The sequence below is a fragment of the Aotus nancymaae genome, unplaced genomic scaffold (assembly GCF_030222135.1).
Source record: "Aotus nancymaae isolate 86718 unplaced genomic scaffold, 86718_ANA_hifiasm-v0.15.2.pri h1tg000058l, whole genome shotgun sequence".
NCBI classification, from domain to species: domain Eukaryota; kingdom Metazoa; phylum Chordata; class Mammalia; order Primates; family Aotidae; genus Aotus; species Aotus nancymaae.
The window spans coordinates 13201418-13225224 of record NW_026988472.1 but is presented as its reverse complement, the minus strand read 5'-3'; positions in this window follow the sequence as shown (position 1 = coordinate 13225224).

Genomic DNA, 23807 nt, shown 5'->3' with positions numbered 1-23807 from the left:
CTCCAGCCATCCACCTAAAATATACAAGGTGAATAAATATAATGCATTTGATATACAAATACAACTTTGAGCAAGTATTAACCGGCATGATTCTCCATCCCAGCTCCTACTTCCAAATTCTAATCAGAGGCAGCCCCTGTGTCCTTCTTTAATAGACATGCTGGAGCTGCCACTGCTAGTGAGAACTCATTTTCAAATGTATGCCTGGGACAGACCCCAGCGTAAACCCACCAATATCAGAAATCCACCCCCTGTGTTTATTATCCGTAAAAGAGAAGCAAATACTTTTGAGAGAAGACTGCATCACTTGAAGATGAATAGAGTGGTTCTTCAGTCAGAAGTGCCAGAAGAAGTAAACAGGAAAGTGTCAATTCTCTGAAGAAAGGAGAGCTGGAGTACTTCTTCGTATGTCTATTGTTAGATCTTAATATCTAGACTCTAAAAACTCTTGAAAATGTTTAAAACAAGAGCTTCACTGGATTTATTCTCTCATGAAAATGTGCAGAAGTATTCCAGCTATAACCAACAAATTGAATCATAGTGTTACAATAGAATGAAAATAAAGTTTACATTCACTTTTTTTTTTAATGAGGCCGTTGCTGCGTTGCTGTGTGCAGTGGCTCATGCCTGCAACCCCAGAACTTTGGGAGGCTGAGGCAGGCAGATCACCTAAAGTCAGAAGCTCGAGACCAGCCTGGGCAACATGGTGAAACCCCATTTCTACTAAAAATACAAAAATTAGTCGGACGTGGTGGTGCACACCTGTAATCCCAGCTACTCGGGAGGCTGAGGCAAGAGAATAGCTTGAACCCGGGAGGCGGAGGTTGCAGTGAGCCAAGATCATGCCACTGCACTCCAGTGTGGGTGATAGAGTGAGATTCCACGTCAAAAATAATAAATAAATGAATAGTAAATAATAAATGGACCCATGAAGAAAAGTCAACAATTCAAAATGTTAGTGGTCTACTCATGGCATTTTTGTTATGATAACCTCAGTAAAGGATCACTATTCTTTTTTTTTTTTTTTTTTGAGATGGAGTTTCGCTCTTGTTACCCAGGCTGGAGTGCAATGGCACGATCTCGGCTCACCACAACCTCCGCCTCCTGGGTTCAGGCAATTCTCCTGCCTCAGCCCCCTGAGTAGCTGGGATTACAGGCACGCGCCACCATACCCAGCTAATTTTTTGTATTTTTAGTAGAGACGAGGTTTCACCGTGTTGACCAGGATGGTCTCGATCTCTTGACCTCGTGATCCACCCGCCTTGGCCTCCCAAAGTGCTGGGATTACAGGCGTGAGCCACCGTGCCCGGCCCAAGGATCACTATTCTTTGCAATGCACATGAAGTCCATCAACCACAAAACCTACTTCATGGTATAAATAGGGCATCTGACTCCATCTCTAGAGATGCTGCCTAGCAGTTGAGTCACAGGGCATCAAACTTTCTCTGGCCCCCTAAGGTAGTGGTAGCCAATCCCAGCCAAAAATGAGAACAAAACTTCCCCAGAATCCAAGGCCAGAGTTATTATTTAAATATTCCCTTAACTGCAACCCCCAACCCCCACCAACCTCCAAGCTCCAACAGCTCCATTTACTGCTTTATATTTCTCTGAAGCATCTATTCCTATCAAACATTCTTTGTATCTTTTTCATTTTTATTATCCACCTATCCCCAGTAGAATATGCATTCCCTGAGAGCAGGGATTTTTGTCTATTTTGCTTAGGCTATGGCCCCAGCACCTAGGATAGCGTCTGGAATGTTGTAGATGTTGTAGGTGGTTGATGAACACTTGAGTGATTGATGTACACATTATCATTTCACTTTTTTTTTTTTTGAGACAGAATCTTGCTCTGTCACCCAGGCTGAAGCGCAGTGGCGCGGTCTCGGCTCACTGCAACCTCCGCCTCCCGGATTCAAGCGATTCTCCTGCCTCAGCCTCCTGAGTAGGTGGGATTACAGGTAGCCTGCCATCACATGTGGCTAATTTTTGTGTTTTTATTAGAGATGGGGTTTCATCATGTTGGTCAGGCTGGTCTCGAACTCCTGACCTTGTGATCCACCCACCTCGGCCTCCCAAAGTGCTGGAATTACAAGCATGAGACACCTCGCCCAGCCCATTTCACATATTACACTGAATAGGACTGAAGAATGTTCTAAGTATTTGCCTATTTATTGATAGGAAGGCCAGGCATGGTGACTCATGCCTGTAATCCCAGCATATTGAAATGTTGAAGTGGGAGCATGGCTTGAGGCCAGGAGTTTGAGACCAGCCTGTGAAACATGGCAAGACCCCATCTCTACAAAAAAAAGAGAAAGAAATAACAATCTTGATAGGAAAGCCAAGTCAGGTTTTGACTCATTTTATTTTATTAAAGCAAAGAATCATTACTAATGAGAGACAGTGTACAATGTAATCAAAAACATTCATGATGACCATTTTGTGTGCTTTTCTCATCATCTCAATTTTTGTTTGTGAATATATTAACAGATCCACCAGACAATTTCTGAATCACAGGACTTGCGTACTCAAGACCTTTCTTCTGCATAATTTGAACTCTTCCCCTTGCTTTTGTGTTATAACTCAAGTATTCCAATGACAGAAATGAGGATAGGAGTCTTCGACTCAAAGTAATCAAGAGTCAGCCAAGTCCATCTCCAGCGAGAGAGGGCAATAAGAAAAGTCATCTTGTACTGAGTTTTCGATCTACTTTTCTCTGTAACCTCTGTCCTGTAAGTATCATTCACTTCTTTTAGTTTCTAGGGGTCAGAGACTTCTACTAGTAGATGGTTCACTTTGGTTCCAGATGAATGACTCATTGCCTTGGCGTCTCACAGTTTCAAGTCCTCACTGGACACCCAGCTGAAAGGAAAACCTAAAGGTGGCTTCCCCTTTCTCACCTATGCAGGGTTCACAAAGTAAACCAACTCCTCAGTCTGTTTATTTGAAGAGCAGCGGACCAGGAAAAAGGCAGTGCCCATCCCTGTTTCTCTAACCCAGGGTCCTAGGACTGGATGTGGCAGATGGGGTGACAGACACTTCCTTCAGCAAGGCTCACACCTCTTGTCTCCATTGAGACACGGTAAGGGCAAGTGGGCAGGGTCAGAAGATCTGGGAAGGCGGAGCCCAGCCGCTCTAGGCATGGCAACAGCTAGTCTTTTTAGAGGCTCCAGGTTCACTCATCAGCAGAGGGTATCTGCTGTTTACTTGCACGCTTATCCAAGGCTTCTTTATTAGTGCACTTAATTCAGTGCGTCTTAGACTGAAATCATCCGGGAAGCTTTAAAAAATGTACTAATGTCCAGACCCATGGCTTGGTACATAATTTGTGGGCCCAGGGAAAAACAAAAATATGGGGCTGCTTGTTCAAAAATTACTAAGAATTTAAAGATGGCAGAGCTTTAAACCCAACACAGGGCTCTTCTAAGTACTGCCTGGTATAACTGCACAGGTTGTCCGCCGGTAGAAGCCCATCCTGCCCAGACTCCGCCCCCAGAAAGTCAGATTTCATTTTTCTTGAGTAAAGTTCAGACACTGAAATTATTCTAAAGCTCCCTAAATATTTCTTATGTGTAGTTAGGATTAAGAACCTTGATTCTAGCTCACTGAATCATTAAATACAAAAGATTCTTACAATTACAATTGACACCTGCATACAAACTTATCTCTAATTCAATAACTCAAAATCCTCACTCTGAAACATTTCAGCTTACCCAGGGTAAAATCATCATGACAACACTCTTTAGAAAAATTTTCAACCCATACATAAGTTATAAGCTGGAGTCATGAATCATCTTTTGATTCCTTTTTTCAAAAACAAAAAAAAAAAGTCAGAAAAATGGCATATTTTCTCATATAGAAAATTGATATAATTTGAAGTGTTATTACTCATCATCATTCACATTAAACTTGAAATAAAGCTAAACAAGAATATTGCTAAATGGAAATTTATTATCACATCAATAGAATTCACAATGACACTTTAAAAATATTCAAACGAATGTCAAACATCCTCCCCTGTGCTCTGCACTAAAGAATTAAAAGCAAATATGCACTATTCTGAGAATTTCATCTTAGAGAAAGAATCTCCGGGAAAGGTCCCTGGATAGTCCCCCACCCCAAGCCAGTCTCACTACTGCAAGTCTCTCTAGAGAATCTTTGCACCGTCTCCCATCCCTTGGAATCCTGAGGTCTTCCTCAGAAGCACATCTTTAAAAGTGCACTCCCAGCCGGGGACGGTGGCTCATGCCTGTAATCCCAGCACTTTGGGAGGTCAAGGCAGGCAGATCACAAGGTCAGGAGTTCGAGACCAGCCTGGCCAACATGGTGAAACCCTGTCTCAACTAAAAATACAAAAATTAGCCAGGCGTGGTGACAGGCTACCTGTAATCCCAGCTACTTGGGAGGCTGAGGCAGGAGAATCGCTTGAACCCAGGAGGTAGAAGTTGCAGTGAGCTGAGATCATACCACTGCACTCCAGCCTGGGCCAGAAGAGCAGGACTCCGTCTCAAAAAAAATAAATAAAAATAAAAGTGCACTCCCGATGCTTTTACACTGTTGATGGCGTTAGTTCAACCATTGTGGAAGACAGTGTGGTGATTTCTGAAAGACCTAGAGACAGGAATACCATTTGACCCAGCAATCCCATTACTGGATATATACCCAAAGGAATATAAATTATTCTATTATAAAGATATATGCATGCATATGTTCATTGCAGCACTATTCACAATAGCAAGACATGGCATCACCCCAAATGCCCATTAACGATAGACTGGATGAAGAAAATGTGGTACATATACACCACGGAATACTATGCAGCCATTCAAAGGAATGAGATCTGTCCTTTGCAGGGACATGGATGGAGCTGGAAGCTGTTATCCTCAGCAAAGTAATGCAGGAAGAGCAAACCAAACACTGCATGTTTTCATTTATAAGTGGGAGCTGAACAATGAGAACACATGGACACATGAGGGGAACATCACACACTGGAGCCTGTTGGGGGGTGGGACCACAGGGGTAGGGAGGGCATCAGGAAGAATAGCTAATGGATGCTGGGCTTAATACCTAGGTGATGGGTTAATCTATGCAGCAAACCACCATAGCACATGTTTACCTATGTAACAAACCTGCACATCCTGCACATGTACCCTGGAACTTAAAATAAAAGTTGGAGAAAAAAGAAAAGTACACTCCTGCTGTCCTGGGTTATAAAGCCTGGCACTGTACTTAAAAGAAAATCCAAAGGTGAAGCCCTTCCATCCTCTTCTACAGGCCCTGCAGCCCTTGTTGAGACTCTATTTTTTCCCAGTGAAGGACTTGTGCTCTCAACGCAGCTGTGGAAACTACCAAGTACCACATCAGGGAAAATTTGTGACCTTTCTTTTTTTTTTTTTTGAGTCTCACTCCATCGCCAGGCAGCAGGTTGGAGTGCAATGGCGCAATCTCGGCTCACTGCAACCTTCGCCTCCCGCGTTCAAGCAATTCTCCTGCCTCAGCCTCCCGAGTAGCTGGGACTACAGGCGCGCGCCACCACGTCCAGCTAATTTTTGTATTTTTAGTAGAGATGGGGTTTCACCATGTTGGCCAGGATGTTCTTGATCTCTTGACCTCGTGAACCACCCGCCTTGGCCTCCCAAAGTGCTGAGATTACAGGTGTGAGCGACCGCGCCCGGCCTAATTTGTGACCTTTCTACACTCACAACTAGCTCTACTTGTCTTTTATCTTTCATGAGAAAACCTGATAGTTCTTCATTGAATGACTTCAGATACAGAAAGGGTGGTGACCCATCTTTCCAGATTACCCAGGACCAGCTAACTTTGAGCCCTGAAAATCCAGCATCCTAGGATACCGCTTGTCACCTTAGAGGCAAGGTGTCATTCACAATCACTTCCAAAGCCTCCCGAACCTAAAAATATGCATAGGAAGAAAATTTTGCTTGTTTTCCCCTGGAATTTGGTTTAAGTGTGTGTTAACCAAATGCAGATGTGCTTCTGAAAGGGCTCTGTAGCAGCTGCTGCTCTGGCCAGACCCCCTCAACTACTCTCCTTTATAGGTTCTGTGAACCCATCCCCCAACTTCTGCATGCTTGCCTCCTAACTGCTCACACCTGCAGCTTTCTTTGGAGAACTACCCTTGGGCTACTGGACCCACTTCACTGGACCTGCTGAGAGCTGGCAGGTTTATGTCTCTCCCCATGTCTCCCTCCACCGCCCCCACTCCGATCCTGGGCAGCCCATAAGCAATAACTAACAGGTAAAGAAGTGTGAAAGCTCCTTCTCCCCTGCCACAAGGGAAACACACTCTGAGATGTAATTTATACTTCCAAACTAAGTGTGGGATCGGCCTAAGGCTGGGGCATCACCTGAACTCACATCCTCGGCTTCTTTCCCTTCTTTGTCTTGCTTGCCCCACTCCCTTACTGGTTTCTCCTGAAGGTGCTTTTTTCATAATTAGCTTCTGTCTCATCTGAGCCTCTGCTCTGGGGAAGCTGACTCAAGACAGCCTTGATTCTTTATATAGAAAAATATAACAAACGCTAATAAGCAAGATGGGTCTTTGCTTAGATGTCTGACAGAGGAAAGGAGAGCTCTGTCTTTACAAAGTCAAGGGATGATAATGAATCATCAGACTAGCAGCGGTTCCTTCTTCGTGCTGCGAATAGAGAATATTCCTCCTGGGCGCAGTGGCTCAGGCCTGTAACCCCAGCACTTTGGGAGGCCGAGGCAGTCGGATCGCCTGAGGTTGGGAGTTCCAGACCAGCCTGATCAACATGGAGAAACCCCGTCTCTACTAAAAATACAAAATTAGCCTGGCATGTGGCACATACCTGTAATCTCAGCTACTCGGGAGGTTGAGGCAGGAGAATCACTTGAACCTGGGAGGCGGAGGTTGTGTTGAGCCGAGATTGCGCCATTGCACTCCAGCCTGGGCAACAAAAGCAAAGCTCTGTTTAAAAAAAAAAAAAACCTCGGCCGGGCGCGGTGGCTCAAGCCTGTAATCCCAGCACTTTGGGAGGCCGAGGCGGGTGGATCACGAGGTCAAGAGATCGAGACCATCCTGGTCAACATGGTGAAACCCCGTCTCTACTAATACAAAAAATTAGCTGGGCACGGTGGCGCGTGCCTGTAATCCCAGCTACTCAGGAGGCTGAGGCAGGAGAATTGCCTGAACCCAGGAGGCGGAGATTGCGGTGAGCCGAGATCGCGCCATTGCGCTCCAGCCTGGGTAACAAGAGCGAAACTCCGTCTCAAAAAAAAAAAAAAAAAAAACAAAAACAAAAACCCAAGTGAACTTGGGTAATTCTTTCACTCTCTCATTGCATTTACCTTCACTACAGCAATTCCTTTATGGTGTCATAGTATTTTGTGTGCCCAGTCTTGACATCTCGGCAGATTATAAGCCACTAAAAGATAGTAACAAAGCATTTTCTTCCTGAATCACAAGTCTTACACAAAATGGTGGCTTATAGCACATAATGCATGCTTACATAATAGATAGAAACACCATTCAAAATGTTTAGAACTTTTGCCCATTCTAGTAAATATCTATTGATATTTCATTGATGTCCGGGCGTGGTGGCTCACGTCTGTAATCCCAGCACCTTGGGAGGCCAAGGTGGATGGATCACTTGGGGTCTGGAGTTCGAGACCAAACTGACCAACATGGAGAAACCCCGTCTCTACTAAAAATACAAAATTAGCCGGGCGTCGTGGCACATGCCTGTAATCCCAGCTACTCCGGAGCCTGAGGCAGGAGAATCGCTTGAACTTGAAAGGTGGAGGTTGAGGTGAGCCGAGATCGTGCCATTGCACTCCAGCCTGGGTGACAAGTGCGAAACTCCGTCTCAAAAAAAAAAAAAAATTTCCTTGACTGTCAATTGGGGTTCTGGCAACAGGAAACAGAAGGCACACCCAAATGGAATTCTGAAAACAATTCAATAAAGAGAATATTTGCAAGCATGAAAGCAGGGAAATGACAGCCAGCAATCGATGGTGAAGCACCTTGGAAGCTGTAAGTAGGAAGCTGCTGTTATCCTTAGGCTTGAGGGAGAAAGTAAGGGGCAAATCGCCGGAACTCAGTGACATCTACAGCTGTTGGAAAGACCCACTAAGACAGGAGCCAGGACTCCAGCAGAACTCAATCGCTGCCAGTCTGCAACTTGGCAGGGTGGAATTCAGGACAAATAAATATTCTCACCTCTCTCCTCCTACTTTCAGATCTCTTCCTGAGTCTGGCCAAACCCAACTAAAAACCAGGCAGCAAGGGAACCCGGATGATACAATCTAAAGGAGTTCGAGGGCCGGGCACTATGGCTCGTGCCTGTAATCCTAGCACTTTGGGAGGCCGAGGTGGGTGGATCGCCTGAGGTCAGGAGTTCAAGATCAGCCTGGCCATCATGGTGAAACCCCATCTTTAATAAAAAAAAAAAAAAAAAAAAGGAGTTCGAATCAGAGTAGAGAAGGATAGAGAATGATCTGGAAGAGCAAGTGGGGAGTAATCTGAATACTAAACAACACTCTAAATCCCACCCCATGTGATATGGTTTGGATGTCTGTCCCCTCCAAATCTCATGTTGAAATGTGATTCCCAATGTTGGAGGCAGGGACTGTTGGGAGGTGATTGGATCATGGAGGCGGCTCCCTTGTGAATGATTTAGCACCGTCCCTTTTGTGGTAAGTGAGTTCTCTCTCAGTCAGTTCATGTGAGATCTGGTCCTGTAAAAGAACATGGGACCTCCCCCTTTTCTCTCTCTTGTTTCCACTCTTGCCATGTGACATGCTGGCTCCCCATCACCTTCAACCATGATTGTAGACTTCCTGAGGCCTTCACCAGAAGCAGATGCCAGCACCATGCTTATACAGCCTGCAGAACCATGAGCGAATTAGACCTCATTTCTTTGTAAGTTACCCAGCCTCAGGTATTCTTTTACACCAATGCAAGAACGGACTCACATACCACGTATGGCACTTGACCACACGTAAAAGAAAACCATGATGATAGCTCCTGTTTTAAGTCTTTACTTCTGAATACTTTGTATTTACTACCATTTTCTATTCATTTCTGTTTCTTCCTATCTCTCTTTCTTGGGTTCCTGGCTCTACACTTATCCCTGCTTCTACCTCTGACATTCATGACACCCTTCGGATTTTCCTTAGGTTCCTGAATGTTAGCTTTCTAGTAGGTTCTTGGCTGTCTGGTTTTTTTTTTGTTTGGTTTTTAAGAGACGAGGTTTCTCCATGTTGATCAGGCTGGTCTCGAACTCCTGACCTCAGGTGATCCGCCTGCCTTGGTCTCCCAAAGTGCTGGGATTATAGGCGTGAGTCACCGCACCTGACCAGCTCTCTGTTAATGACTCTCATTTTTTATTCTTTCCAGGGAGAAACTTCTTATTCTTGCTTTATAGACTTGTGGAATCCCACCAGTCACGGCCAGTTGCCTGACCAATTGAAAATCCGGTGTTCAACAAAAAGTACCTTCTGGGCCGGGCGCGGTGGCTCACGCCTGTAATCCCAGCACTTTGGGAGGCCGAGGCGGGTGGATCACGAGGTCAAGAGATCGAGACCATCCTGGTCAACATGGTGAAACCCCGTCTCTACTAAAAATACAAAAAATTAGCTGGGCATGGTGGCACGTGCCTGTAATCCCAGCTACTCAGGAGGCTGAGGCAGGAGAATTGCCTGAACCCAGGAGGTGGAGGTTGCAGTGAGCCGAGATCGCGCCATTGCACTCCAGCCTGGGTAACAAGAGCGAAACTCCGTCTCCAAAAAAAAAAAAAAAGAGTACCTTCTATAGCCACTAATAGACCAATATATGATGGTGACTTTGAGATGGGGTATGTGCATAAATTATAGAATTCTTAGCTTTGAGAGGGTCATATATCAGAAAGAACTCAGCCTGAAAGTCATTTGTGTGTGTTCTGCTAGACACAGATTTGATCTACATAACCCTTCTGTGTGGGCAGAAAATGAACATACTTTTTCTAAAGGGCAAATTAATGTGGAAGCGCACCCTTTTTGTTTTCATTTTTTGTGTATATCTCCATTAGCAAGTGGAAATAGCTACAGAACTATGAGTGCTATAGACATTGTGATGTGAATTCTTTTTTTTTTTTTTTTTGAGATGGAGTCTCACTCTGTTGCCTAGGCTGGAGTGTAATGGTGCAATCTCGTCTCACCACAACCTCCGCCCCCCGGGTTCAAGAGATTCTCTTGCCTCAGCCTCCAGAGTAGCTGGGATAACAGGCGCCTGCCACCGCGCCCGGCTAATTTTTGTATTTTTAGTAGAGACAGTGTTTCACCATTTTGGCCAGGCTGGTCTTGAACTTCTGACCTCATGATCCACCCACCTTGGCCTCTCAAAGGGCTGGGATTACAGACGTGAGCCACTGCACCTGGCCTGTGATGTGAATTCTTAACTCAGAGTTCTGGCAGACAGAAAACAAAAATTACCTGCAATTCACCTATCAGTTCTAATATAAAGAAAATGGGCCAGGCAGGGTGGTTCATGCCTGTCATCCCAGCACTTTGGGAGGCCGAGGCTGCTGAATCACATGAAGCCAGGAGTTCAAGACCAGCCTGGCCAACATGGTGAAGCACTGTCTCTACTAAAAATACAAATATTAGCCGGGCATGGCAGCACACATCTGTAATACCAGCTACTCAGGAGGCTGACACATGAGAATCTCTTGATCCCAGGAGGCAGAGGTTGTAGTGAGCTGAGATGGCATCACTGTACTCCAGGCTGGGTGACAGATTGAGACTCTGTCTCAAAGAAAAAGAAACAAAGAAAAAAATGAGTAATACAACTTGGCTCAGTGTGAGTTGAGACAGGAATTGGCCACCATGGTCACTCATTGGAAAGAAGATGGAGATAAAATCAGAATAGAGGTATTTACTTTAGCCAGATCTGAACAAGGGTTTCAGTGAGGAGAAATAGAAGGTAAACATCAGAACTATAGTAGTCCTTGAATAAGTTATTTTAGTCAACATTGTTTCATTCAACCTGATTTCATTGTAACTTTGATGAGAAAAAATATGAATTCCTGGCCGGGGTCACAGGGCCACTGTCTATGTGGAGTCTGCATGTTCTCCTCAGGTGTGCGGGAATTTTCTTCAAGTACCCTGGTTTACTCCATATCCAAAAGCTGTGCATGTTAGGTGAATGGGTGGGTCTACATGATCCCAGTCTGAGTGAGTATGGGTGTGTGTGTGAGTGGGCCCTGTGGTGGGATGGCATCCTGTCCAGGGTGGGTTCCTGCCAGGCAACCTGAGTTGCTGGGATAGGCTGTGGCCACCTACCACTCTGAACTGGAATCAGGAGGTTGGAAGATGAATTAATGGGTGAATACAAATGATTGTACAATAGAAGTTTGTAAAGTCTACAATAATCATACACATGCACAACAATAAATGACACAGGATGAAGGCACTCAGGGAGCCCCTCACTATTTGTGATTGATCTTGAACTGCATAGTGGTAGGAGATGCTCCTTATTATATTCACTTGGCAAACACTTATTCCCTGATTTAGCCCACTGCCACCATGACTGCCATTGCTACTCATTTGCCAGAAATTGGGTCAATAATTATATACATATATATACATTTTTTGGGGGATCTCACTCAGTCGCCAGGCTGGAGTGCACTGGTGCGATCTCAGCTCACTGCAACCTCCGACTCCCTGGTTCAAGCGATTTTCCTGGCTCAGCCTCCTGAGTAGCTGGGATTACAGGCACGCACCACCACGCCCAGCTAATTTTTATATTTTTAGTAGAGACGGGGTTTCACCATGTTGGTCAGGCTGGTCTGGATCTCCTGACCTAGTGATCCTTCCGCCTCGGCCTCCCAACATGCTGGGATTACAGGCATGAACCACTGCACCCAGCCGGATAAAGAATTATCTTACTTATTTTTATTATCTTTCTTAGATGTATGTAGAGCTCATGCTAATTTCAATGTGTAATAATAGAAGTGTTTGGGGGTCTTTATTTAGAAGTTTGGTGAAGCTTTTATCACTATAGGATCTTAACTCCTATTTAGATCAATTAACCTACAGGCAAATTGTTTCCTTACAACTCTTTTTGTTTAAAGTTGCCATTTCCAAGAGCTTATTGACAATGTTAAGTGAGGACTACTATATGTAATTAGCTGAGATATTTATATCTCATCTTCTTTTATAAACACATTACTGGGAAAAATCCTTTTCTATGCAGGGAGTTTTATTATTTGTGATGCAAAAGTGCAAAAAGTCTTACTTCAGAAGGAAGTTAGTGCAGATAAACGCCAGTTGTCTATAAATCTCTTTTATTAATTTGCCAGCATTAACAAACACTATCTAATAATTTTACTAACCAATTGATGGTGATCAGAAAGCAAACACTCCCTTAGTAAAGCATGTTATACATTATTATTTGCAGCATAAAGGTACCACATGATCAAGAGAGAATGCATATCCCATATTTTCACCAGTAATACAGGTATTCAATTCATTCAGCACAATTATTTGAAAATTTACTCTTTGTTAGGCACTAGGCTGAGGACTGGAAGAGATAATTGTCATAGAATTTTGCTGTGAGGAATTAGGAATTTCAATTAGGAATCTTTCAGAAGCCTGGCAATTAGAATTTGTATCAAGTCACTCCAAAGACAAAGTTAAACCAGTAGTCATGGAATGGATGATAACATTCAACTTTTAATAACAATTTCAGAAGCTAAAAGAAACAGATATTGCATCTGGTTCAAGAGTTTCTTTTTGTCCAAGAAATCCTAAGATCCACATTGCAAAGCAATACGCAGTAACCATAGAGGCCTAAACCCATTTAATTCATGGCTTCCTACAACATGGCCGTGGTAAGCACGGTAACAACCCCCAAAGATGTCCACAAAGATGTCCGCAAAGTATAACAATCCATACTTTCGTGGCATGACATGGCAGAAGGGACTAGGTAGACGTGAATAAATGGAGGATATTAAGATGGGGAAGATTAGCCAGGTGCAGTGGCTCACACCTGGAATCCCAGCACTTTGGGAGGCCAAGGAGGGCGGATCACGAGGTCAATAGATCGAGACCATTCTGGCCAACATAGTGAAACCCTGTAGTAAAAATACAAAAAATTAGCTGGGCATGGTGCCACGTGCCTGTAGTCCCAGCTACTCAGGAGGCTGAGGCAGGAGAATCGTTTGAACCTGGGAGGCAGAGGCTGCAGTGAGCTGAGATCACACGATTGCACTCCAGCCTGGGCAGCAAGAGTGAAACTCCGTCTCAATAACCAAACAAAAAACAAGCTGGGGAAGATTTTCCTGGATCATCTGAGTGGGCCCAATGTAATCACAAGGGTTCTTATAAGAGGGAGGCGGAGAGATCCAAGATGGCTGATGATTAGCAGCTCGGGCACGTACCTCCCAGTGAAAGCGCAAAGAACGAGAGGACGCCACACTTTCAGACGAAAATTAGTTGCTCACGGACCAGGAGATTCCCAGTGGAGGAGATCCACGGGTCGCCAGGGCGACTCTTGTGGCCGGCGTGGCGGTTTTGCTGGTGCCTTAGCGCGCCAGTTCTTGGTGCAGAGTCCGGAGATTCCCGGGAAGAAAAGCACCATCAATCTTAACACCGCTGTTTTGGCCGGCTCAGTGGATTGCTCAGATTTCGGCGCAGGGAATCAACAAGTTGGACGTCAGAGACCCAGTTAGAAAGTCGGTAATTATAAAGACGACAGACGGACAAATATATAATGAAGGGAAGAAACCAGCGTAAAAAGGCAGAGAATACTCAAAATCAGAATGCCTCTCCCTCTACAGGGGATTGCAATTCCTCATCAGTAACGGAACAAGGCTTAATAGATTACACCTGTGTTCCAATAACAGAAGCAGGTTTCAAAACGTGGGTGATAAGAAACTTCTGTGAATTAAAAGAACTTGTTCTAACCCAATGCAAAGAAACTAAGAACCTTGAAAAAAGGTTTGACGAAATGTTAACGAGAATGGACAATTTAGAGAGGAATATAAGTGAATTGATGGAGCTGAAAAACACAACACGAGAACTTCGCGAAGCATGCACAAGTTTAAACAGTCGAATTGATCAAGCAGAAGGAAGGATATCAGAAGTCGAGGACCAGCTCAGTGAAATGAAACGAGAAGACAAGAATGCAGAAAAAAGGATGAAAAGGAATGAGCAAAGTCTCCAGGAAATATGGGACTATGTGAAAAGACCTAATTTACGTTTGATAGGTGTACCTGAATGTGATGAAGAGAATGAATCCAAGTTGGAAAATACTCTTCAGGATATCATTCAGGAAAATTTTCCCAACCTGGCAAGGCAGGGTAATATTCAACTCCAGGTAATACAGAGAACACCACAAAGATATTCTTCAAGAAGACCAACCCCAAGGCACATAATCGCCAGATTTATTAGGGTTGAAATGAAGGAGAAAATACTAAGAGCAGCCAGAGAGAAAGGTCAGGTTACCCATAAAGGGAAACCTATCAGACTTACAGCAGATCTCTCAGCAGAAACCCTACAAGCCAGAAAAGAGTGGGGACCAATATTTAACATCCTTAAAGAAAAGAACTTTCAACCCAGAATTTCCTATCCAGCCAAACTAAGCTTTATGAGCGAAGGAAAAATTAAATCTTTTGTGAACAAACAAGTACTTAGAGAGTTCACCACCACCAGGCCTGCTTTACAAGAGCTTCTGAAAGAAGCACTATACATATAAAGGAACAACCAATATCAGCCTTTCCAAAAATACATCAAAAAGCAAAGAACTTTAACACAATAAAAAATTTACATCAACTAATGGGCAAAACAGCCAGCTAGCATCAAACGCCGGTATTAAACTTATATATATTTTAATTGGATAAAAAAGCCAAAACCCATCGGTATGCTGCATCCGGGCCCATCTTACATGCAACAATACACAAAGACTCAGAGAGAAGGAGGAAGATGTACCAATCAAACAGAGAGTAAAAATAAACTAATAAACAAAAAGCAGGAGATGCAATTTTCGCCTCTGATAAAGTAGACTTTAAAGCAACAAAGATCAAAAGAGGCAAAGAAGGACATTACATAACGGCAAAAGGATCAATGCAACAAGAAGAGCTAACGATTCTATAGATCAACGAGATAGAAAATTAACAAGGATATTCAGAACTTGAACTCAGACCCGGAACAAGTAAACTTAATAAACATTTATAGAACTCTCCACTTCAAATACACAAAACATACATTACCACCTCACACCTATTCCAAAGGTGACTATATAATTGGAAGTAAATCACTCCTCAGTAATCGCATAGCATTTCATAGGTTTAAATTAAATATTGGTTGGCTGTTTGTTTGTTATCTTCTTCCCTTATTCCTTCCTGACTACATCATTAAGTATAATTATCAGTATAAAAGAGATTTTCAATACCCATTACTAAATTGCATTCTAGCCTGAGCAAGAAAGCAATACTCTCATTCTCTCTCCCTCTTTCTTTTCCTTCTTCCTCCTCCCCATTCTCTCTCTCTCTCTCTCTTCCTTTTTCCTCCTTCCTATTCTCTCTCTCTCTCTGTAAAAAAAAAAAAAAAAAAAGAGGGAGGCTAGAAGTTCAGAGTCAGAGAGATGAGATGACAGAAGCAGAGATGAGAGAGAGTGAAAGAGAAAAATATTTAAAGATGAAATGATATTTAAGATTGAAAGCTGACTGTGAAGATGGAGAAAGGGGTCCGGAACCAAGGAGTGTAGGTGGTCTCTAGAAAATGGAAAACACAGGCCGGGCGCGGTGGCTCATGCCTGTAATCCCAGCACTTTGGGAGACTGAGGCGGGTGAATCACCTGAGGTCAAGGGTTCGAGACCAGCCTGATCAACGTGGAGAAATCCCGTCTCCACTAAAAATACAAAAATTGGCCACAGGTTGCAATGAACCGAGATCACGCCATTGTACTTCAGCCTGGGCAACAAGAGCAAGACTCTGTCAAAAATAAAATAAAATAAAATAATAATAAGAAGAAAATGGAAAACACAAGAAAATGGATTCTACTCTGGAGCCTTCAGAAGGAAATCAGTTCTGCCATGGCCTTGACTTTAGCCCTGTATGACTCATTTCAGACTTCTGACCTCCAGAATCATAAAATAATAATTTTTTTTGAGACATAGTCTCACTCTGTTGCCCAGACTGGAGTGCAATGGTGTAATCTTGGCTCACTGCAACCTCTGCCTCCCGGATTCAAGTGATTCTCCTGCCTCAGCCTCCTCAGTAGCTGAGATTACAGGTGCCCACCACCACGCCCAGCTAATTTTTGTATTTTCAGTAGAGACAGGGTTTGACTGTGTTGGTCAGGCTGGTCTTGAACTCCTGACCTCGTGATCTGCCCTCCTCTACCTCACAAAGTGCTGGGATTACAGGCGTGAGCCACCACGCCCGGCCTTGTGTTGTTTTAAGCTACTAAGTTTGAAACTAATACAATGAATGAGTGGTGACTGCAGACACAGTAGGTTCAAAGGAAGAGCTGAAGTACAAGAATCAATCATGCAGTGTGACAGTTTGAAACATGGCCCCAAGTTCTTTCACAGACCTCCCTTTGAGAGGTAGGATCTGTGTCCCCTACCCTTGAATCTGCGTCTGCTTAGGACTGCTTTGACCAATACAGTGTATAAATGCTGATTGGCATTTAAGGCCAAGTCATAGAAGACCACACGGTTTCCAATGAGAAACATGACTGTCCTTATGTTCTTTTTCACTCTGTGAACTATAATTTGATAAATGATTACATCTTCTAAAGAAAAACCAGCAAGAATAAACACATTTCATCAAAGAGAAAGAAATTAAGCTACACTGTATTTAAGATTCCAATTTAAATAAATTATGGGTAATTTTCTTTTTCTTTTTTTTTGAGACGGAGTCTCGCTCTGTTGCCCAGGCTGGAGTGCAATTGCACCATCTTGGCTCACTGCAACCTTTGCCTCCTGGGTTCAAGTGATTCTCCTGCCTCAGTCTTCTGAGTAGCTGAGACTACAGGCATGTGACACCATACTAATTTTTGTGTATTTAGCAGAGACGGAGGTTTACTATGTTGGTCAGGCTGGTCTCGAACTCCTGACCTTGTGATCCGCCTTTCTTGGCCTCCCAAAGTGCTGGGATTACAGGCGTGAGCCACCATGCCCCGCCTAGATGCACTTCTAATACCTGTTCACTTGTAAAATTCTTCTGTGTATCTTTCAAAGGAAATTTTGATTTGAACACATTGCTATAATCAGGTCAAATCTATAGCTGTTACATGCTTTTTTTTTTGAGACAGAGTTTCGCTCTTGTTACCCAGGCTGGAGTGCAATGGCGCGATCTCAGCTCACCGCGACCTCTGCTTCCTGGGTTCAGGCAATTCTCCTGCCTCAGCCTCCTGAGTAGCTGGGACTACAGGTGCGCGCCACCATGCTCGGCTAATTTTTTTTTGTATGTTTAGTAGAGACGGGGTTTCACCATGTTGACCAAGATGGTCTCGATCTCTTGACCTCGTGATCCACCCGCCTCGGCCTCCCAAAGTGCTGGGATTACAGGCGTGAGCCACCGCGCCTGGCCTTGTTAATGCTTTTTATATTGGGAGCTCCGGAGGGTGAAAAAGTCCTCTCTCCTATTACAGATGTACAGATTTTGTCCCAAGTTCCTTTTGTCCCTGTAAGTGGGGAGAGGAATGGGAGGCTTCTGACTTCAGGACTAAAAGGAAGCCAAAAAATGTAACTCATGAATCCATTCTGTGCATGTGTCCCCACATTCTGTTGTGATTAGGTTTAGAAATCTTTCTGGATTTTCTGGAAGTATGATCTAAAATGGTCCTAAACTGGACTTAGATGTGTATTGGATCTATGCAAAAGTTAGGAGACTCTCACTTTCTGTTTAGGGATGCAATTTTCACTTCACGTATCTCTATAAGATTTACATTTTCTGGACTTCGGTAAAGTACACAGCTTATTATATCATGCTTGTCCAGCTTTTCAGGAGAGCTTTGCTACTATCAGCCAGGAAATTTTCTAATTTGTAGTTTCCTATAGTTCCCCTAGTTTGAGCTCAACTCTCTAATACATTATTTCACTTTCGTATTTATTTGAACAGAAAAATCAATTTTAAAATTATTGTTTAAAATCATTGATCTATTCTTTAGCTTCACTTGAACAATGTAGACATGGGAATTAGTAGAATTGGGGTTTTTGTGGGGTTTTTGTTTGTTTGTTTGATACAGGGTCTCAGTCTGCTGCCCAGACTGGACTACAGTGGTGCGATCATGGCTCACTGCAGTCTCAACCTCCTGGGTTCAAGTGATCCTCCCACCTCAACCTCCTGAGTAGCTGAGACTACAGGTCTGAACCACCACGCCTGGCTATTTTATTTATTTGTTTGTTTGTTTATTTATTTTTTGAGACAGGGTCTTGCCGTTTAGCCCAGGCTGGAGTGCAGTGGCATGATCTGAGCTCACTGCAACCTCCACCTCCTGGGCTCAGGTGATCTTCCTACCTCAGCCTCCCAAGTAGCTGGGACTATAGGCATGCGCCACCACTAGGCCTGGCTAATTTTTGTATTTTTAGTAGAGACAGAGTCTTGACATGTTGCCCAGGCTGGTTTCGAACTCCTGGGCTCAAGTGATCTGCCCACCTTAGACTCCCAAAGTTCTGGGATTATAGGCATAAGCCACTGTGCACGGCCTAATTTTTTTCTTAATGTTTTTCAGAGACAAGATCTCACTGTGTTGCCCAGGCTGGTCTTGAACTCCTGGGCTCAAGTGATCCTCCTGCCTGGGCCTCCCAAAGTGATGGGCTTACAAGCATGAGCCACTGCATCTAGCCAGAAGTAATTGTTTACAGTGCCCCATGTTTTTGCTACTTGAGAACTTAATAAACTATTTCCCTAAATGCTAAAGCACACAGTTTAAAAATAATTATTTTAAGTAACAAAATGTAGTTTTTAAATGTTTGGTAAAATAAAGTATGTTATTGTAGAATAAATTTTATTCTACTTTGTTACAAGATAGGTGCAAATTGGTTGGTTAATTGAGGGCATTTGGTAAAAAGCAGAAGTACAGTTGGAAGTACGGAATTGACAAAAATCACAGGGGTGGTGCGGGTATTTTATTAATGATATTGTTGACATTCATGGCCTACTAAATTGGGAGGTACCATAAGCATCCATAGATTTAAATTTATTTCTAGGTGTATAATGGCATCTGAGGCTATTCTAGTGATAATGTTTTTCATTTTCCAGTTGTCTTTTGTTAGCACAGGCATACCTCAGAAATACTGCAGGTTCAGTTCCAGACCACTGCAATAAAGCAAATATCACAATAAAGCAAATCACATGGATGTTTTGGTTTCTCAGTGCATATAAAAGTTATATTTATACTTGGCCGGGCGTAGTGGCTCACGCCTGTAATCCCAGCACTTTGGGAGGTCGAGGCGGGTGGATCACGAGGTCAAGAGATCGAGACCATCCTGGTCAACATGGTGAAACCCCATCTCTACTAAAAATACAAAAAATTAGCTGGGCATGGTGGCACATGCCTGTAATCCCAGCTACTCAGGAGGTTAAGGCAGGAGAATTGCCTGAACCCAGGAGGCAGAGGTTGCAGTGAGCCGAGATCGCGCCATTGCACTCCAGCCTGGGTAACAAGAGCGAAACTCCGTCTCAAAAAAAAAAAAAAGTTATGTTTACACTATACTGTAATCTGTTAAGTGAGTGATAGCATTACATATCAAAAACCCATGTTCATACCTTAATTAAGATACTTTATTGCTAAAAATGCTAACAAAACAAGCACGTTGGAAAAATGATGCTTGATACAAGGTTGCCACAAACCTTCAATTTGTAAAAAAAAAAAAAAAAAAATATGCAATGTCTGCAAAGCAAAATAAAGCAAAGTACGATAAAATGATGTATGCCTGGATAGAGAAGTCCAGTTTAATTTTGTATATTGACCTTGTACCATACAATCTTGCTGAACTCACTGATTTTACCAGGATTTTTTTTTTTTTTTTTTTTTTAGAGTATTTAGTATTTCTACGTACAGTCATTTTGTCTGTAAAGTTTGATTTTTTTCTTTCCACTTTTTACATTTTACATTTTCTTTTTCTTGCTTTATTTCACTGGCTAGGAGTTATTAAAACAGTGTTGAATGAAAATGATGAAAGCAGATATCTTTTCCTTGTTCTTGATCTTAGGGGAAAAATGTTTAGTATTTTGCCATTAAGTACGTTCTTTCCTGTAGATTTCTCACAAATGCTCTTTCTTGAGTGGCAGAAGATTCCTTCTATTCTTAGTTTGCTGAGAAGACTCACCATCTGACACATGGTTAAACCATTGCCCAAAATAATAACAATCAAATTTGTTTATGTGAGGTTTTTTGGGAAAAATGAGTATGTGAGGTTGCTCTATCATCACCTTTTACCTTTGAGTTTCAGGCAAATCCAAAGCTGTGAGCTTTCTTTCTTTTCCTTTTTTTTTTTTTTTTTTGAGACGGAGTCTTGCCCTGTCGCCAGGCTGGAGTGTAATGGCACGATCTCGGCTTACTGCAACCTCCGCCTTCCAGGTTCAAGCGATTCTCCTGCCTCAGCCTCCCGAGTGGCTGGGATTACAGGCTCATGCTACCATGCCCGGCTAATTTTTTTGTATCTTTAGTAGAGATGGGGTTTCACCATGTTGGCCAGGCTGGTCTTGAACTCCTGACCTCGTGATCCGCCCGCGTCGGCCTCCCAGAGTGCTGGGATTACAGGCATGAGCCACGGTGCCCGGCTGCTGTGAGCTTTCTTCTTCCTGCCTTCTGAAGCTTGCCCTGGTACCTCTCAGCCCTTTCAAAATAGAGACATCTAAGCAGAAAGTAATCCCCAGTTCTAAATGTGCCTCCATGCAAGAATGCACCACACACTCTGTTAAAACCCCAGAAAAATATCATCCAAGGCCAAAAGCCGTTCCAGCTCTTATGAGCCATTATTCTTCCTTCTTAAAGTCCTACCCTCAATCTAGTGAAGGAAAGGGAAATGGTGAAAGCAAAAAGAGAGGCATCTCTTAGCCCTTCTACTCCTAAGGGCACTGCACAGGGCTACAAATAGGTGCAGTGGTCTGCTCAATGCAGGCGGTGTGCTGAAAAGAGCCTGAACTGGCAGTAAGGAGACTGGGGCTCCGTTCTATATTCTGTTCCTCTCTAGCCATTTGACCTTGAAGAAAACTCCGTGGTGACTCCCTGGCCTCAGTATATTCATCGTAAATTGCATGGATTGAACCAACATGAACTCCAAGGGCCTTCTGCTATTCTGAATCACTATGACTCTAAATTAGAACGACTAAACATACAGAAAGACTGATCACCACAAAATGACGAATCTACTACGGAGCAAATGCAAATAATCTTCTCAACTGTTTACTAGATAGAGGGAGTCACATTCACCGCAAGGTTATCTACATATCGATTACTCTGCCCCAGGAAGTGTCTCCACATTTATTTCCTCAGCTGGATCACAGCTTCCTAGCCAGTAAGAAATGTATAGAATAAGGCTTATAATTTTTCACACAGGAATCAAGAAATATTCTCCTTCAGCTTTGTCAGGGAAGAAGTGGGTAGAAAATCTCAAGTTATGGCACTGCCCAGGAAGGGCTGAAGAAGCAGAGTATGGGAAGCTGGCAGCGAAAGTTTTCCTCGCTTAAATGGGAAAAAAAGAAAAGGCGCCGGGTGCGGTGGCTCACGCCTGTAATCCCAGCACTTTGAGAGGCCGAGGCGGGCGGATCATGAGGTCAGGAGATTGAGACCATCCTGGTCAACAAGGTGAAAACCCGTCTCTAAGAAAATAAAAATAAAAATTTAAATTAAAAAAAAAGGCATCTCACTTGCATTAATGGGAGTGTTTAATTTGAGGGAATTCCCTGGAGCTCCAAGATGTCTGATAAGTGCAGAATAAAACTAGTTGGACACCAGAGTATTACAGTTAACAGGCCCAAGTCAGCAGGTTTAAGTTCCATCACTGCAGTATTGAAGCCAACATGGTCTTGTCTTTCTGGGACAGTGTAGATTGTACGTAATTTAATAAAGGTCACTAGTGACATATTTTATGTAATTCAATAAGGGTCATTAGTGAGAATATAATTGTGGTGGTTTTAAAGCAAATTCTTTGACCCTCTCATGGATGAGTAGGGGTCTATGTCCCCTCTCTTTCAATCTTAGCAGGCTCTTAGCTGGTTTAACCAATAGAGTCCAGCAGAAGTAGTGCTATGTGACTTCCAAAGCTAGATCAGAAAAGGTGATGCAGCTTCTACCTCGTTTGCTTAGAACATTATCTCTTGGAGCTCCGAGCTACCACATGAGATGTCAGACTATTTTGAGATACCATGCTGTGAGGAAGCCCAAGTCAAATAAAGGGGTCATGTATAGGTGCGCCAATCATCTTCAGTCCCAGCTGATCTCAATCTCCAAGTCATCCCAGACTAGATACCCGACATGTGAGTGAAGAAGCCTGTAAACGGGCTGAGCACGGTGGCTCACGCCTGTAATCCCAGCACTTTGGGAGGCCGAGGCGGGTGGATCACGAGGTCAAGAGATCGAGACCATCCTGGCCAACATGGTGAAACCCCGTCTCTACTAAAAAAATACAGAAATTAGCTGGGCATGATGGCCTGCGCCTGTAGTCCCAGCTACTCGGGAGGCTGAGGCAGGGGAATTGCTTGAACCCGGGAGGCGGAAGTTGCAGTGAGCCGAGATGGCGCCACTGCACCCCAGCCGGGTGCCTAGTGATAGAGCGAGACTCTGTCTCCAAAAAAAAAAAAAAGCCTGTAAACTATTTCAGGCCCTAGCCAATTAAGCCACTCCCAGCCTTCTGAATCTTCACAGCTGAGTCCTCAGACACTGTAGAAGAGAGATAAGCCACTCCTGCTGTCACCTGCCTTAATTACTGACCTACAGAATCCGTATGCATAAAGAAATAGTTGTTGCTTCCAGCTACTAAGTTTGAGTGACTCATTAAACAGTAATAGATAATCAAAATAACAACCAACAAATGTGATTTAACTATTAAATTTTAAAACTAAATCTTTGCTTAGCGAGCATCTTCCAGTCTTTTATTTAGGGAAATAGGATCACTGATATCTATTATCCACAATGTTCTCCATCCTCCCAGATGAAAACTGGAGGGTTTTTTGAATATGTTGATATGAGTCAGCTGATATTTACTGAGCACACACTAAATATATAATTCAGAGTAAGTTTAAAAGCAATAATATGGAATGTAAGACACATTGCCTCTTTCAGGAATTTGCATCTGAATTAGATGAATGGACCAAAATACAGGACAAATGCAGATTTGCTTACAGAAGGGCCCACCGCCCTAGCTCTAGGCAGTATGGAACCTATTTACAAAAACAAGCTGTAAACTCCAACCACCTGGGATTTCAAGCCTCAAGTTCAAATTCAGATTCAGACTCCCTCCCTTCCAGTTGTAGGACCTCAAGCTACTTAGCCCTTTTGTACCTCAATTTCCTCAACTGCAAAATGAGGGTATCAGTAGTACCTTCTCCCAGGGCATTTATGAGGATTCAATGAGATAATGTATACAAAGTATTAGAATGGAGCCTGGCAGATAGTAAGGGCTCAATAAATGCTAAGTGTCAATATTACAAGAGTATTTGAGAGGCTACTCAGGCATTTAGACATACCCCACACAGGCAAATACAGACTAAAGCAAAGTTGTGCTACAAAAAGTCATTGCAGAAGGCTCAAGTGTACCCCAGGGTAAAAAGCTTCACGCTGGAGACTGACTGAACATTCTGCTTGGCTGCTTCTTTTCTCCCCAGTCACTGAC